The sequence below is a fragment of the Taudactylus pleione genome, unplaced genomic scaffold, assembly GCF_031769625.1.
Source record: "Taudactylus pleione unplaced genomic scaffold, aTauple2 ptg000082l, whole genome shotgun sequence".
Taxonomy (NCBI): domain Eukaryota; kingdom Metazoa; phylum Chordata; class Amphibia; order Anura; family Myobatrachidae; genus Taudactylus; species Taudactylus pleione.
Genome location: NW_028284484.1, coordinates 7,129,773 through 7,148,321, shown reverse-complemented (window position 1 = coordinate 7,148,321; position 18,549 = coordinate 7,129,773).

The following is an 18,549-nucleotide window of genomic DNA, read 5'->3' as shown; positions in this document are numbered from 1 at the left end:
TGACCTCCTACATTTTTGTAAGTTCTGCTTTATGTGCCCCAGAGCAGGAATAAGCATGGAGCACAGGGGGTATGTGCTGTGGTCCTCCCTCTCCCAGGGCCCCCACCTTGGTGTCTGCTCTTTAGGGACGGATCTCCAGCAAGGAAACTGCCCCAATGAACATAAAATGCAGAGGCTGGAGCACGGCCCCTCCCTCCTTATTTGGTTGTAGCGTATGGCCCCTCCCTCCTTGTTTGTTTGTTTCCTCTCACACACGTACAGTAGGACCTGCTTCCTCTGCTGTTGCTGTGGGAGCAGCAAATAGCAAGAATGGAATATCCTGATCAGCAACAGGTAGTGTTTGTGTGCTGGGGTGTTGGTAGTTAATTTGGGGAGAAGTGTATGTCAGGGTGCTGCTGGCATATTGGCAGTGAATACAGGGGCGAGGGTATGGTTCTGGGTGCTGCTAAGGTGTTAGTTGTGAATGCAGGGGGTTGGGAAGAATGTGTCTGGGTGTGGCTGTAGTGTTGGCAGTGAATGCAGAGGGAGGGTAGTGTGTGGCGCTTTTAGGGTGAGTTTTGAATGCAGGGGGGATGGTGTGTGTGTTGGTGCTACTGGTGTGTTGGAAGGTACTGCAGGGGGTTATGAGAGTGTGTTTGGTGCTGATGGAGTGTTAAACAGTGAACACAGGGGTGTAGAATGTGTATTTTGGTGCTTCTAGGGTGTTTAGTGAATACTGTGGGGTCAGGAAAGTGAGTTTGGGTGCTGCTGGGGTGTTGGCAGTGAATGCAAGGGGGCCATGATTCAGGCCCAATCGCAAGTGCTGAGCTCTCACAACCGGGTCGATGGTGGCTAACAGCGCATGCGCACAACGGAGCCGGCTCCGGGTCTCGCACCAAAGGGGGCGAGCTGTCGATGTTGAGTGACAGCACGCCCCATTTGGTGGGCGGGCCGGGGGGGTGGCTGCCCAAACTGAGGCGTTCCCATGAGAACGCCTGCCATTTGGGGGCGGCCCCACTGACACGAGTGATGTCAGTAGAGAGATTCCGGCTCTATTAGAGCCGAAATCTCTCTGGGGCTTGCGGCCACGAGACCCTACCACAAGGGTCTCGTCGCAAGCCCGATGGTCGTGATGGTCTTGACCATCGCGACCATCAACCTGGCCGCTCGCTATAGCTGTGGGTGGTCACCCACAGCTATGTGAGCGGCCAGGAGTCCGCACAAAAAAAAAAAAAAAGCCCTGATTCAGAGCTAGCGCTCTTTCAGAGTGTCCGGCTCTGAATCAGGGCCAGAGTGTGTTTGGGTGCTCCTAGGGTATTAGTAGTGAATGCAAGAGAGTGTCTGGGTGCAGCTAGGGTGTTAGTAGTGAGTGCCTGGGTAGAGATTGTGTGTCTGGGTGCTTGTAGGTTGTTAGTAGTGAATGCTGGGGGCGATGAGTGTGTCTGGGTGCTGCTTCAGTGTGGGTAGTGAGTGCAGGGTGGATGTGAGAGTATGTCTAGGAGCTGCTGTAGTGTTAGCAGAGAATGCAGGTGGGGAGAGTGTGTGTTTGAATGCTTCTCGGGTGTTAGTTGTAAATGCAGGAGAGAGGGTGTGTATCTGGGTGCTGCTAAGCTATTACTATTGAATGCAGTGGGGAGAGTGTGTGTCTGGGTGCTTCTAGGTAGTTAGTAATGAATGCAGGGGGGCAGAGTCTGGATACTGCTGGTGTATTGGATGTAGGGGTGAGCGGGTTCGGATTTCTGAAATCCGAACCCCCCCGAGCCCCCCCAATCCGAGGCCGATCCGAGTCAGGCTCGACTTTTCCCGCCTGACTCGGATCTGAAATCGAGGCAATCCCGCCTTCCGGGTCTCGCGGGTTTTGGATCCTATATAAGGTACCCGCGTCGGCGCCATTTTCTCACTCGGCTGTGGACAGTGAAGAGGGAGGGTGGGAGTTAGGGCTGGCTGGGCTGTGTAGTGTAGTGTAGTGCAGAGTAGTGTTGTGCTGTGCTGTGCTGTGCTGCGCTGTGCTGCTGTTGTCCATAGGGGCTGTGTCCACTACTTCAAAGTCCATAGGGGCTGGCTGGACTGTGTTGTGCAGTCAGTTCTCCATAGGGGCTGTGTCCACTCCAAAGACCTGTGCAGTCTCCCAGTCCTAAAGGGGTGCTGTAGTGTTGTCCAGGGGGTGCTCTGTCCATCAAGGGTGCTCCCCCCAAGTGCTAAAAAAATAATATTTTTTCTGTGTTTGTGAATTGTGTGCGCAGTAGCCGCACATGCATCAACAAAGTAGTGCCAAGCGTGCGCCTGTGTCATAAGTAAAGGGCCGGCTGGCTTGACCGTTAAAGGGTGCTGTAACCCCCAAAGTACACTACAAACCAACTAACAAAATATTTTCTGTGTTTGTGAATTGTGTGCGCAGTAGCCACACGTGCATCAACAAAGTAGTGCCAAGCGTGCGTCTGTGTCATAAGTAAAGGGCCGGCTGGCTTGACCGTTAAAGGGTGCTGTAACCCCCAAAGTACACTCCAAACCCAAAAAATATATATTTTCTGTGTTTGTGAATTGTGTGCGCAGTAGCCGCACGTGCATCAACAAAGTAGTGCCAAGCGTGCGCCTGTGTCATAAGTAAAGGGCCGGCTGGCTTGACCATTAAAGGGTGCTGTAACCCCCAAAGTACACTCCAGTCCAAACCAAAAAAAAAATTATTTTCTGTGTTTGTGAATTGTGTGCACAGTAGCCGCACGTGCATCAACAAAGTAGTGCCAAGCGTGCGCCTGTGTCATAAGTAAAGGGCCGGCTGGCTTGACCGTTAAAGGGTGCTGTAACCCCCAAAGTACACTCCAAACCAAAAAAATATATATTTTCTGTGTTTGTGAATTGTGTGCGCAGTAGCTGCACGTGCATCAACAAAGTAGTGCCAAGCGTGCGCCTGTGTCATAAGTAAAGGGCCGGCTGGCTTGACCGTTAAAGGGTGCTGTAACCCCCAAAGTACACTCCAAACAAAATAACAAAATATTTTTTCTGTGTTTGTGAATTGTGTGCGCAGTAGCCACACGTGCATCAACAAAGTAGTGCCAAGCGTGCGCCTGTGTCATAAGTAAAGGGCCGGCTGGCTTGACCGTTAAAGGGTGCTGTAACCCCCAAAGTACACTCCAGTCCAAACCAAAAAAAAAAAATATTTTCTGTGTTTGTGAATTGTGTGCACTGTGGCTGCACGTTCATCAACAAAGGAGCAGCGCCAAGCGTGCGCCTGTGTCCCATAAGTAAAGAGCCGGCTGGCTCATTTCTTAAAGGGTGGTGTACCCCACAAAGTGCACTACTCTCCAGCAAAAATAAAAAAATATTTTCTGTGTTTGTGTGCGCTAAATGGAGGACCAAACTTTCACTGATAAAAATAAAATAGGGAAAGATCAAGAACCACTTCCTCCTAGTGCTGTTGCTGCTGCTGGGAGTTGTTCATCATCCCAGAGAGGAAGTAGGAACACCACCACTTTTACTAAACAATTGACCCTCCAACAGTCCCTAGCGATAAGGATGAAGTACGACAGCAGTCATCATGAAGCAAAAGGTATAACTGAGGCCTTGACTGCTATGTTGGTGTTAGACGTGGGTCCGGTATCCGCCATTAGTGCAGTGGGATTTAGACAATTGATGGAGGTAGTGTGTCCCCGGTTCAAAATCCTGTCTAGATTCCACCTGCATCCTCAAAGCAGCAGCGACAAGCATGCGTCTGTCTGTTAAAGGTTGGTGTAACCCTCAAAGTGCGCTCCACAAACAATAAAAAAATTCTTATTTTTTTTTCTGTCTTTGTGAAATGTGTGGGCTGTAGCCGCACATGCATCCTTAAAGCAGCAGCGACAAGCGTGCATCTGTCTGTTAAAGGGTGGTGTAACCCTCAAAGTGCGCACCACAAACAATAAAAATATTCTTTTTTTCCTGTCTTTGTGAATTGTGTGGGCTGTAGCCGCACTTGCATCCTCAAAGCAGCAGCGACAAGCGTTCGTCTGTCTGTTAAAGGGTGGTGTAACCCTCAAAGTGTGCTCCACAAACAATAAAAATATATATATATTTTTTTCTGTCTTTGTGAAATGTGTGGGCTGTAGCCGCACCTGGATCCTTAAAGCAGCAGCGACAAGCGTTTGTCTGTCTGTTAAAGGGTGGTGTAACCCTCAAAGTGCGCTCCACAAACAATAAAAATATTCTTTTTTTTTTCTGTCTTTGTGAATTGTGTGGGCTGTAGCCGCACTTGCATCCTCAAAGCAGCAGCGACAAGCGTGCGTCTGTCTGTTAAAGGGTGGTGTAACCCTCAAAGTGTGCTCCACAAACAATAAAAATATTCTTATTTTTTTTCTGTCTTTGTGAAATGTGTGGGCTGTAGCCGCACCTGCATCCTTAAAGTAACAGCGACAAGCGTGCGTCTGTCTGTTAAAGGGTGGTGTAACCCTCAAAGTGCGCTCCACAAACAATTAAAAAATTCTTATTTTTTTTTCTGTCTTTGTGAAATGTGTGGGCTGTAGCCGCACCTGCATCCTTAAAGCAGCAGCGACAAGCGTGCGTCTGTCTGTTAAAGGGTGGTGTAACCCTCAAAGTGCGCTCCACAAACAATAAAAAAATTCTTATTTTTTTTTCTGTCTTTGTGAAATGTGTGGGCTGTAGCCGCACCTGCATCCTTAAAGCAGCAGCGACAAGCGTGCGTCTGTCTGTTAAAGGGTGGTGTAACCCTCAAAGTGCGCTCCACAAACAATAAAAAAATTCTTAATTTTTTTTCTGTCTTTGTGAAATGTGTGGGCTGTAGCCGCACCTGCATCCTTAAAGCAGCAGCGACAAGCGTGCGTCTGTCTGCTAAAGGGTGGTGACACCCTCAAAGTGCGCTCCACAAACAATAAAAATATTCTTCTTTTTTTTTCTGTCTTTGTGAAATGTGTGGGCTGTAGCTGCACCTGCATCCTTAAAGCAGCAGCGACAAGCGTGCGTCTGTCTGTTAAAGGATTACATCGGTGACAGCATCCAAGTAGGCATGTCAGACAGTCCGTACCTGTACTGGCAGGAAAAAGAAGCAATTTGGAGGTCCCTGTACAAACTGGCTCTATTTTACCTGAGTTGCCCCCCCTCCAGTGTGTACTCCGAAAGAGTGTTTAGTGCAGCCGGGAACCTTGTCAGCAAAAGGCGTAGGAGGTTGCTTCCACAAAATGTGGGGAAGATGATGTTCATAAAATGAATTATCAACTCTTCCAGGGAGACCAGCCTCCAGAACGTACAGAGGGACCTGTGGTTGTGGATTCCAGCGGGGACGAATTAATACTCTGTGAGGATGAGGATGTACACAACACTGAAGAGGGTGAGGAATCGGAGGATGAGGACGACATCTTGCCTCCGTAGAGCCAGTTTGTGCAGGGATAGATTAATTGCCAGCTTGTTTTGTGGGGGCCCAAACGAACCAATAATTTCAGCCACAGTCGTGTGGCAGACCCTGGCGCTGAAATGTTTGGTTTGTTAAAGTGTGCATGTCCTGTTTATATAACATAAGGGTGGGTGGGAGGACAATTCCATCTTGCACCTCTTTTTTTTCTTTGAATTATGTACTGTTTGGGGCCTAGTTTTTCAAACTGCCATCATGTCTGCCACTGCAGTGTCACTCCTAGATGGACCATGTGTTTGTGCCGCCCACTCGTATCTCTTAGCATAGTCATCCAGCTACCTCGGTGCAACCTTTTGGATATAAAAACACTATTGTGAGGTGTGAGGTGTTCAGAATAGACTGGAAATGAGTGGAAATTAAGGTTATTGAGGTTAATAATAGCATAGGAGCAGAAAAACACACAAATTCTGTGATTTTAGCTGTTTTTATGCTTTTTAAAAAAAAAATACAGATCCAAAACACAAAACCCAGAACCCAAAACAAGGAAGGGTGGTTTTGGCAAAACTAATCCAGATCCAAAACACGAAGAAAGATCCAGATCCAAAACCAAAACACAAAAAGTGGCCGGTGCACACCCCTAATTGGAAGTGAATGCAGGGGGAGGAGAGTGTGTGACTGGGTGCTGCTGGGGATGTGATAGTTAATGTTTAGGGGGAGTATGTGTGAGTGCTGCTGGTACTGGGGTGTAATAAATACAAAAGAAGGGAGGGAAGGGACACCAACAACTATCTCACCTCAGGGAACAAGCACACAGGTAAGCAAGTTCCACTTCAGGTTGAGACTTGGCACTTGTGCAGGGACTGGATGTAATTACTTTCCTTAAATAGGAGTAGTATTTAAGGTCGATCCAAACATCATGGTTCTATAGTAACTGCAGTGGTGTTTTTGCCCAGTGATAAAGCTTTACCCTGTACATTAGTGTGGGTTGGAAAAAAACAAAATTGTGAGTTCGAAATTCCAATACTGCGGAAAAGTTGTGGGTCCATAACAATCACTCGTGTGCAAAATTTCAGCTCGGTTGGATAATTTTTACTATCCCCAGCGGGCGCCTGAAGTTTTGAAAATATTACACAAATTAGGATATTTTGTAATCAGGGGAAGACAGGGGCGGATTGGGATAGAAAACCAGCCCGGGAAATTTCTGGTAGCAGCCTTAATGGGGGCGGGTCTTTTGATGGGGCGGAGTCTGTGGAGGGGGTTGGGATACTCCATCCTCATAGGGCCTGATTCTGTGATTCATAGAAAGAAGCAGTTACAGCCTTCCTTGTGTCATTTGCTGCAGTTGTATCTGCAACTTAATGCTAATGCCACTACAAAGCCCTTCCCTGATGTACATCCATGCATCTGAATGTGCAAGGACTGACACTGCAATTATGCTTTGTGCGTCTTTAGACACCAACATCAGTCATGCCACTGAAACTTTCACCAGACCAATGCTAGGTGCAGATCATTCATCTAATTATGGCCTCCAATGTGAGCGAGACTATGCAGCCTCTTTCCACAACATACCTGTCACTCCAATAACACACCAATCGCTACATCTGCATCTGATTAGCCAGCCCCCTGTAGCCACACAGGAAGTCCAACACATTTCTGATGCACTTCTTGTGCATGCATCAATATCTGTACTGCGCATCTATACAAACACCATCGGGACAAAAAACACCACTCTGCTGCTTCTGACTCAGAATAATGCTGTATACTATGCCATAGTGGTTCCTGCTGAATAACATAACTACATAAATAGTTATAAAATGTCACTGGCGTGACATTATGGTGACCATCACACCAAACACGCTGCAGCATACTGTATCATATACAGTATATCAAATGGTCTGGCTGACTGACTCATCAATGCCCAGCCCAAACCCCTGGACCTAGAAACATGAAATCCAGGGGGTATATTCCTTCCATGATGTAAGCACCCACTAAGAAGGGATTTTTTTAAATTCAACTCCAATGGGGGTGAAAATTAGTAAAATGTTTCCTCTTAACTGAGGTGATAGAGTGACAAAACAACATGCCCCAAGTGCTGCGGGACTTTAAGCTCATGTCTGGGATGAATGACGTCTCCGTGTGTCTACATATGAGACAAATCCTCTGTGTTCTATGTATTGTATGGATGCAGTTATAATACCGACAGTCAGAATGCAGACACTGAGAATAGCGGTACCAGCATCCAGACCAGCACCGACATCCTGACAGTAAGTTTTGGTGTTAGCAGGGAGGGTTAGGCACCAGAGGGAAGGTTAGGGTTAGGCAATAGGAGGGGTTAGGTTTAGGCAGCTGGGAGAAAAGCGGGGTTAGGATACCCATACCCAACCCATATAAGAAATGCACCTACACTATCAATATAAAATACAAGGCAATGACTGCATACAGGGATAGATGGACAGATATATTATTGCTATGCATATTTTCTATAAGTACACATAAATGTAAGCATAAACACAACATCTATAGCAGAGGTCTGTGTATGTGTGTGTATACAGGGCCGCAACTAGGGGGGGGCTGGAGGTGCACGTGCACCGGGTGAGCCGCTGTACCTGGTGCCAGTGACCTCCAGCCCGGCGCTGCAGAGAGGCTCCAAGCCGGACGTCCGCTGGTAATATTTATTACCAGCGGGCGCCCGGCTCCTCTGCAGCGACGCGGTGTAGCCGGAGCCGGAGGCTGGAGTTCTCTCCCGAACTCCAGCTTCCGGCTCTCCCCACGGGCACTATGGGGGAGACGTCATGACATCTCCCCCATAGTTCCAAGGACCAGCCGGCGGACCGGACGCGACGCTGGATGCAGGAGCGGGGTTCAAGGTAAGTATTTTTTTTTTTAATAAGCTGCACTACAGGGGCATTATTATGGGGGCAGGGGCATTACCACAGGGGCATTACTATGGGGGCATAGGCAATAAGGGGCATTACTAATGGGGCATGAGCACTACAGGGGCATTACTATTGGGGCATGGGCACTACAGGGGCATTACCACAGGGGCATTACTGTGGGGGCATGAGCACTACAGGGGCATTACTGTAAGGGCACTACAGGGATATTACTATGGGGGCATGGGCAATACAGGGGCATTACTATGAGAGCATGGGCACTACAGGGGCATTACTATGAAAGCATGGGCGCTACAGGGGCATTAATATGGGAGCATGGGCACTATGTGTGTATAAAACATGTGCTTTTATCTAGCACATGTAGATCGGCATTCCTATATACCCATGAGGAACTTGCCAGGGTGCTCATGAGAAAAATAACAAGGTATGCAAAAAAGCGGCACTCCACTGGTCTTCATAACAGCAAATAAATATACTCAGCAGTGTCAGTGTAACACTTCCGTGAAAAGGGACAAATAAAAGTTTGAAACATCGGTTCATTAGACTGGCTCTTTGAGTACATTTATTTGATGTTATGAAGACCAGTGGAGTGCCGTTTTTTTGCATACCTTACATATATATAAATAATGTGGTGAGCGATGGGATGTGATTTTATATATATACTGTGTATGTATATATCACATTCACATCCCATCCCGCAATAAATAATCACATTCCATCACACAAGTTAAGATAGTTAGGGGCCCATTTATCAAAGATCATTTGAGGTAAATTCCCCGAAAACACCTGTTTTCGGGGGTTTACCTCAAATACTTAGTATCCCCCGAATGTATGAAGGAGGGACCGCAGCAGGTATCTCCGATACCTGCTGCGATCCCTCCATTGCCGCCGGCAGCCGCCTCCCCCATAGGTTTCTATGGGGGATGCGATGCTGCCAAATGTATCAATATCGGGAATGCTTCGCATTCCCGATATTGACCCCAGCAGCTAACGCCATCTGCAGATAGCGTTAGCCGCTGTGTCCTATGGGCACTTACCGCATTTGAGTCCCTCCGCCGGCAATGGGCGCCGCTCATGTGCAGTCCGCGGGACTGCGCATGCGCAGCAGCCCGGAATGCGCTCCGGCCACATCGCAGGGACGGGCTCTTTTCGGAGCCGGTCTCCGTGCATGTGCCGGGTCATACATTCGGCCGGTATGATCGCATTTTGCAATGCGATCATGGGCGATACTGCATGCCCTGATCGCATTGCAAAATGCGATCCTTAATAAATGGGCCCCTATATGAGGTGATGCTTCAGTGGCATGTGATGTGATTATATTATATAAATATTTGAGGGGTCCATGTGGATTTTATGTGCACACTTAACATTTTGTCTCACAATATGGGGGACCCCCGATCGCCTCCCCCCCCCCCCCGGCTCATGCAAATTATAATAGAATAAGAACAAGTAGATTCAACAACTGCACACACATACAAATAAAATTGAGACTTACTGTACTCAATGCAAGCTAGCCGCAGCTGCCCCGGGTCCTGCTGCAGCAGCATCTGCCCTTCCCGGCTCCTAAGTCCTGCCCTTGTGACTGCTTGAGGCGGAGCCGTGAGCTGTCACTCACGAGCTCCGCAATGGCCGATGGGAGGAGCTGCTACTGCTGCTGAGAATGCGCAGCAGCCATGAATCCTCCCGCAGCCATATTACACGGGATGGATTAGCTTCTGTACAGAAGCTTATGACCGCTGCTCACATTACCGGCCGTTAGAGCTGCCGATGCCTGTGTCAAACGGCCCAGCAGAGGGGAGAGGGGGACCGGCCCAGCGGGAAACAGCCCGCTTTCCCGGTGGCCCAATCCGCCCCTGGGGGAAGGCACAGTTTTGGGGCACACATTTTGGCAATTAAGTTGATTTTAAGTGAAAATGCTTCAGTTGAACTCCGTTATAAACAAACCTTTGGGGTAGACGTCCATTCCCTGCCCCCCCCCAAAAAAAGTCAAAATATTACAATTTTCCATGAAAAGCCATTTTGCCGCATGTGCTCCTGAGATTGACAGGCACTATTTTCAGGTATTCTGACTTTTGAAGTGCGGCCTCCTGGTCGCTAGCTAAGCTGTTGGTTACCACCCACAGCTTTAGCGACCGACCAGGTTGATGGTCGCGATGGTCTTGCGACGGGGCTTGTGACGGGGCTTGCGACGAGACCCTAAGGTTGGGTCTCAGCAACCGCAAGCCCCAGGGAGCTTCCTGCTCTGATCGAGCAGGGAGCTACCCACTGACATCACTGCTGATGTCAGTGCGGCCGCCCACAAAACGGCAGGCGTTCCTTAAGGAACGTCTCAGTTTGTGAAACCACCCCCCGCCATGCCTACAAAACAGGTCGAGCTGTCGATCAACATCGACAGCCGCCCCTTTTGTAGTGAGCTCCGGAGCGAGAGAATTTCTCTCTTGCTTCGGGGCTTGCGCATGAGCAGTGCGGCCGCTGTGCGTGCGCAAGGCCTAAACATCGACCCGCTTGCGAGCGGGTCTGAATGAGGTCCATTATTTCTTAGGTAAAGATGGATATCGGAAGCCCACCATCATTTGCTGGCTGGACTTCCACCGTTGAAACTTTCAATGCATTGGTAACAAACCATTGCATCAAAAGTGTTCGATGGTAAAAACTATTTATATGATTTTCAAATCCAAAGTCCATAGGGGCTGGCTGTGTTGTGCTGTGCTGCTGTTGTCCATAGGGGCTGTGTCCACTCCTCCAAAGTCCATAGGGGCTGGCTGGACTGTGTTAAGCAGTCAGTTGTCCATAGGGGCTGTGTCCACTCCAAAGTCCTGTGCAGTGTCCCAGTCCTAAAGGGGTACTGTAGTGTTGTCCAGGGGGTGCTCTGTCCATCAGGGGTGCTCCCCCCAAGTGCAAAACAAATAAATATTTTTTCTGTGTTTGTGAATTGTGTGCACAGTAGCCGCATGTGCATCAACAAAGTAGCGCCAAGCATGCGCCTGTGTCATAAGTAAAGGGCCGGCTGGCTCGTCCGTTAAAGGGGGCTGTAACCCCCAAAGTGCACTCCAAATAATTATAATATATATTTTTTTTCTGTGTTTGTGAATTGTGTATGCAGTAGCCGCACCTGCATCAACAAAGTAGCGCCAAGCGTGCGCCTGTGTCATAAGTAAAGAATCGGCTGGCTTGACCGTTAAAAGGTGCTGTAACCCGCAAAGTGCACTCCAAACAAAATAAAAAAATATTTTCTGTGTTTGTGAATTGAGTGCACTGTGGCCACATGGTTATCATCAAAGTAGCGCCAAGCGTGCCCCTGTGTCATATGTAAAGGGCCGGCTGGCTTGACCGTTAAAGGGTGCTGTAACCCCAAAGTGCACTCCAAACAAAATAAAAAATTATTTTCTGTGTTTGTGAATTGTGTGCACTGTGGCCACACATGCATCAACAAAGTAGCGCCAAGCGTGTCATAAGTAAAGGGCCAGCTGGCTCGTCTGTTAAAGGGTGGTGTAACCCCCAAAGTGCACTCCAAACAAAATAACAAATTATTTTCTGTGTTTGTGAATTGTGTGCCTGTGTCCCACAAGTAAAGGGCCTGCTGACTTGTCCGTTAAAGTGTGCTGTAACCCCCAAAGTGCACTCCAAAAAAAGAAAAATATATATTTTTTTGTGTTTGTGAATTGTGTGCGCAGTAGCCGCACGTGCATCAACAAAGTAGCGCCAAGCGTGCGCCTGTGTCATAAGTAAAGGGCCACCTGGCTCGTCTGTTAAAGGGTGGTGTAACCCCCAAAGTGCACTCCAAACAAAATAAAAAATTATTTTCTGTGTTTGTGAATTGTGTGCAATGTGGCTGCACGTGCATCAACAAAGGAGCAGCGCCAAGCGTGCGCCTGTGTCCCTTAAGTAAAGGGCTGGCTCGCTTGTCCATTAAAGGGTGCTGTAACCCCCAAAGTGCACTCCAAACAAAATAAAAAAATATATTTTTTTGTGTTTGTGAATTGTGTGCGCAGTAGCCATGTGCATCAACAAAGTAGCACCAAGCGTGCGCCTGTGCCATAAGTAAAGGGCCGGCTGGCTCGTCTGTTAAAGGGTGGTGTAACTCCCAAAGTGCACTCCAAACAAAATAAAAAAATATTTTCTGTGTTTGTGAATTGTGTGCACTGTACGTGCATCCTGAAAGCAGCAGTGCCAAGCGTGTGTCTGTCTGTTAAAGGGTGGTGTAACCCCCAAAGTGCACTCCAACAAAAATAAAACATTTTCTTCTGTGTTTGTGAATTGTGTGCACTCTACGTGCATCCTCAAAGCAGCAGTGCCAAGCGTGCGTCTGTCTGTTAAAGGGTGGTGTAACCCCCAAAGTGCACTCCAACAAAAATAAAATATTTTCTTTTGTGTTTGGGAATAGTGTGCACTGTACGTGCATCCTCAAAGCAGCAGCGACAAGCGTGCGTCTGTCTGTTAAAGGGTGGTGTAACCCTCAAAGTGCGCTCCACAAAAAATAAAAAATTCTTTTTTTTTTCTGTCTTTGTGAATTGTGTGGGCTGTAGCCGCACCTGCATCCTCAAAGCAGCAGCGACAAGTGTGTGTCTGTCTGTTAAAGGGTGGTGTAACCCCCAAAGTGTGCTCCACAAAAAATAAAAAGTTCTTTTTTTTCTGTCTTTGTGAATTGTGTGGGCTGAAGCCGCACCTGCATCCTCAAAGCAGCAGCGACAAGCGTGCATCTGTCTGTTAAAGGATTACATCGGTGACAGCATCCAAGTAGGCATGTCAGACAGTCCGTTTCTGTACTGGCAGGAAAAAGAGGCAATTTGGCGGCCCCTGTACAAACTGGCTCTATTTTACCTGAGTTGCCCCTCCAGTGTGTACTCCAAAAGAGTGTTTAGTGCAGCCGGGAACCTTGTCAGCGAAAGGTGTAGGAGGTTGCTTCCACAAAATGTGGAGAAGATGATGTTCATAAAAATTAATTATCAACTCTTCCAGGGAGATCAGCCTCCAGAACGTACAGAGGGACCTGTGGTGGTGGATTCCAGTGGGGACGAATTAATACTCTGTGAGGATGAGGATGTACACAACACTGAAGAGGGTGAGGAATCGGTGGATGAGGAGGATGAGGATGGCATCTTGCCTCCGTAGAGCCAGTTTGTGCAGGGATAGATTAATTGCCAGATTGTTTTGTGGGGGCCCAAACGAACCAATCATTTCAGTAACAGTTGTGTGGCAGACCCTGGCGCTGAAATGATTGGTTTGTTAAAGTGTGCATGTCCTGTTTATACAACATAAGGGTGGGGGGGGTGGGAGGGCCCAAGGACAATTCCATCTTGCACCTCTTTTTTTTCTTTGCATTATGTACTGTTTGGGGCCTAGTTTTTCAAACTGCCATCATGTCTGCCACTGCAGTGTCACTCTTAGATGGACCACGTGTTTGTGCCGCCCACTCATGTCGCTTAGCATAGTCATCCAGCTACCTCGGTGCAACCTTTTGGACATAAAAACAATATTGTGAGGTGTTCAGAATAGACTGGAAATGAGTGGAAATTAAGGTTATTGAGGTTAATAATAGCATAGGAGCAGAAAAACCCACAAATTCTGTGATTTTAGCTGTTTTATGCTTTTTTTCAAAAAAATACAGATCCAAAACACAAAACCCAGAACCCAAAACACGGAAGGGTGGTTTTGGCAAAACCAATCCAGGTCCAAAATATGAAGAAAGATCCAGATCCAAAACCAAAACACAAAACACGAAAAGTGGCCGGTGCACACTCCTAGAAGCTAGCAGTGTTTTTGGCTGTGGGTACTTGAGGGTATACTATATTTACAAATACAGTCTGGCTCCAGAGTCCATCATGACTGGCGCTGGTGGGGAGGCCAACCATGCCTTCACCTGATTACAAAAATATCCTAATTTGTGTAAAATTTTCAAAACTTCAAGTGCCTAGAGATAGTAAAAATTAACCTACTGAGCTGAAAATTTGAAGACGAGTTACTGTTATGAGCCAACAACTTTTCCGCACTATTGGAATTTCAAACTTGCAATTTTTTTTTTTACCCACCCTACTGTACGTCTCTCCTATTACTCATGTAATATCTTCACTCCGCCTTCACACCCAATATCCACCCACTACTACCCACTTTTATTTCCTCCGTCTATCTCATCCAACTAGTCCCCACTGCTTACCGACCTTTCTATCACACGTATCCATCAATCTACATAATACTTCCATACACTCTGGGGGAGATGTATAAACTGGCGGTATGTGGGTTTAGTGGTATGAGGGCACATTATATGCACTGATACAGCTTCTCCATGTATTAATGTGGGGTTGGGTGGTAAATGATGGTATCGGCGCTGTTATCTAGAAGATAGCACACCGATGTGCCAGCCAATGTATGAACAGTCAGTGGCACTGACCATTCTGACAGCTGCAGCACTTGTTTTGACAGCTGCAGCAGTTGTTGCCCCACCATGGCAGTGACAGCACTGTCACTGCTGCAGCAGCGGCTGGGCTGCACGGGAGATTACCAGTGGAGCCGGCTGGGAGATGTGGCACTAGGCTAATGAGCGGCGGGCTCTGGCAGGGATCGTCGGAGGGAGGAGTTTTCACTCCCACATTCCGGCAGGTGAGATGTTCTTACATCTCGTCGGTACTGTTTACTGCTTCACCTCGGTATAGAGTCGAAGCAGGAAGAGTTATAGGGGCACGATCCGTGCCCCTATAATACCTCCCACCTATGTTACTAAGGGCTCTATCTACTACAATCCGCATTTTGAATGCAGATTGTAGTGTGATATTACCGACTGAATTCGCATAAAAATCCCTTGCAGGGACAGAGCTTGCAATAAAGCTCTGTCCCTGCGAATCCCCTCCGCACATTTATCACAGCTGCCATTAAGCCCTGCCCCCATTGGTAAGCCCTGCCGCTTGCGATCACAACCCCTCCGCGATCGTAACCCCCCCAGGTGACCCCCCCTCACTTAATTGCACTTACCTGCAGTGATCGGGGCTCCGGTGATGCCCTCCATGGCTCTGGTCAGCTGACAACCCATACTGCACTGGGACCCGGTCACCTGATGACCGGGTCCCAGTGCAGGATGGGAGACCAGCTGACCGGAGGGAGGACATCACCGGAGCAACGATCTCCAGTCCCTGAACTCAGGTAAGTTATTTTTTTTTTGGCAGAGATCAGCGTGTGGTTTGTTTAGACCACACAGCTGATCACTGGGGCCGGCTCCAGGCTCTGCTCTGCATGTTAGAGTGGAGCATTTGTATGGTAACCGGGGGAGACCCTGGATAACGCCACCTCCAGGTGGTGTTATTATCACAGGGCTTCCCCCAGTATTTATTTCACAATTTATAGTTAGTAACTACCAGGCAGATCGCATTTCCCATTACAATTATGGGAAATGCGATCTGATTACTAAAAATGAGTGATATTTAGGGGTTGGAGTAGAATTTTACGAATTCTACTCCAATTGCCCTTTAGTAACTTAAGGTTAACCTAAAATAATGTAAAATGGGTGTGAAAACACTCTTTTTCACTTTATTTTAGTAAAAATAATGATAATAAATAGAGCCCTAAATCTCCCATTCATGCCCCTTTCATTTATGCCTCCTTGGGCCTGATTCAGACCCACTCGCGAGCGGCTGTCCGCTCGCAAGTGGGTCGATGGTCTGCACTGAGCATGCGCACGACGGAGGGAGCTCCGTCGTGCGCATGCGCCAGACACGACGAGCGAAGGACTTTCCTTCGCTCGTTGTGTCCGATCAAAGGGGGCGTGCTGTCAATGTTGATTGACAGCACGCCCCCTTTGGTGGGCGTGCCGGGGGCGTGCCTCCCTGACGGGGGCGTTCCCACGGGAACGCCTCCCGTCAGAAGCCGGCCCACTGACATCACTAGTGATGTCAGTGGGAGTGATTTTGGCTCTGATAGAGCCAAAATCACTCCGGAGCTTGCGGTTGAAAACCTCAACCGCAGGCTCCGGCTCGCAATTTCGATGGTCGCGATGGTCACGAACATCGTGGCCATCAAAATGCACGCTCGTATAGCCTGTGGGTGGTGACCCACAGCTATACGAGCGTCCAGGAGGACGCTCCATGAAAATGGAGCCCGGCCCTCATGCAGAGCGTGCGCTCTGCTCAGAGCGTACGGCTCTGAATGAGGGCCCTTGTCTTCCTCTTTCCCTTTATGCTAATTTAATATTTTCCTTGCTTTTTCACCCTAATTTAATTTGTTCCTCTCTCTGTCACCATTACTCATTACCTACCCCTACGTATATGACTCCCGCAAATCAGGTGAGGGGTGAGAGTGCTGGCCCATAGTGCCTTGGCACCCAATCAATTCTTTAAAGTAAAGTAGGGGTGTGCACCGGCCACTTTTCGTGTTTTGTGTTTTGGATTTGGATTGGTTTTGCCAAAACCACCCTTCCGTATTTTGGGTTCTGGGTTTTGTGTTTTGGATCTGTATTTTTTTTGAAAAAAGCATAAAAACAGCTAAAATCACAGAATTTGTGGGTTTTTCTGTTCCTATGCTATTATTAACCTTAATAACATTAATTTCCACTCATTTCCAGTCTATTCTAAACACCTCACACCTCACAATATTGTTTTTAGGCCAAAAGGTTGCACTGAGGTAGCTGGATGACTATGCTAAGTGACACAAGCGGGCGGCACAAACACATGGCCCATCTAGGAGTGACACTGCAGTGGCAGACAGGATGGCAGTTTGAAAGACTAGGCCCCAAACAGTACATAATGCAATGAAAAAACAGAGGTGCAAGATGGAATTGTCCTTGGGCCCTCCCACCCATCCACCCTTATGTTGTATAAACAGGACATGCACACTTTAACAAACCAATCATTTCAGCGCCAGGGTCTGCCACACGACTGTGGCTGAAATTATTGGTTTGTTTGGGCCCCCACAAAACAAGCTGGCAATTAATCTGTCCCTGCAAAAACTGGCTCTACGGAGGCAAGATGTCATCCTCATCCTCCTCATCCACCGATTCCTCACCTTCTTCAGTGTTGTGTACATCCTCACCCTCACAGAGTATTAATTTGTCCCCGCTGGAATCCACCACCACAGGTCCCTCTGTACTCTCTGGAGGCTGGTCTCCCTGGAAGAATTGATAATTAATTTTGATGAACATCATCTCCACATTTTGTGGAAGCAACCTCCTACGCCTTTCGCTGACAAGGTTCCCGGCTGCACTAAACACTCTTTCAGAGTACACACTGGAGGGGGGGCACCTTAGGTAAAATAGAGCCAGTTTGTACAGGGACCTCCAAATTGCTTATTTTTCCTGCCAGTACAGGTACGGACTGTCTGACATGCCTACTTGGATGCTGTCACCGATGTAATCCTCCACCATTCTGTCAATGGTGACAGTATCATATGCAGTGACAGTAGACATGTCAGAAATAGTTGGCAGGTCCTTCAGTCCGGGCCAGATGTCCAAACTTGGTCCTGTCTGCCCTGCATCACCGCCAGCGGGTTGCTTAGGATACCTAAGTTGTTTCCTGGCAGCCCCAGTTGCGGAAGAAAATGAAGAAGGAGCTGTTGGCGTGTCACGTTTCGCTTCAGCTGACAGTGTTTTCACCAGCAGGTCTTTGCACCTCTGCAGGCTTGTGTCCGCTGGAAAGAGAGACACCATGTAGGCTTTAAACCTACGATCGAGCATGGTGGCCAAAATGTAGTGGTCTGATTTCAACAGATTGACCACCCTCGAATCCTGGAAAAGCGAATGAAGGGCTTCATCCACAAGTCCCACATACCGAGCGGAATCGCTTGGTCTTAGCTCCTCCTTCACTTTCTCGAGCTGCTTCTGCAAAAGCCTGATGAGGGGGATGACCTGACTCAAGTTGGCAGTGTCTGAACTGACTTCACGTGTGGCAAGTTCGAAGGGCTGGAGAACCTTGCACAGCACAGAAATCATTCTCCACTGCACTTGATTCAGGTGCATACCCCTTCCTTTGCCTATGTCATAGGTGGATGTATAGGTTTGAATGGCCTTTTGCTGCTCCTCCATCCTCTGAAGCATAAAGATGGTTGAGTTCCACCGCGTTACAACCTCTTGCTTCAGGTAATGGAAGGGCAGGTATAAGAGTGTTTGCTGGCACTACTGTCTTCAGCACGCAGTCGCTGAATGGCAAAAGTGGGCAGAAATTTTTTGGGCCACCCAAAGAGTCTTCTGCACGCCCTTGTCGTTTTTCCGAAAATTCTGCACCACCAAATTTATTGTGTGAGCAAAACATGGGACGCGCTGGAATTTGACCAAATGTAATGCCTGCACAATATTGGTGGCATTGTCAGATATCACAAATCCCCAGGACAGTCTAAGGGGGGTAAGCCAATGGGCAATGA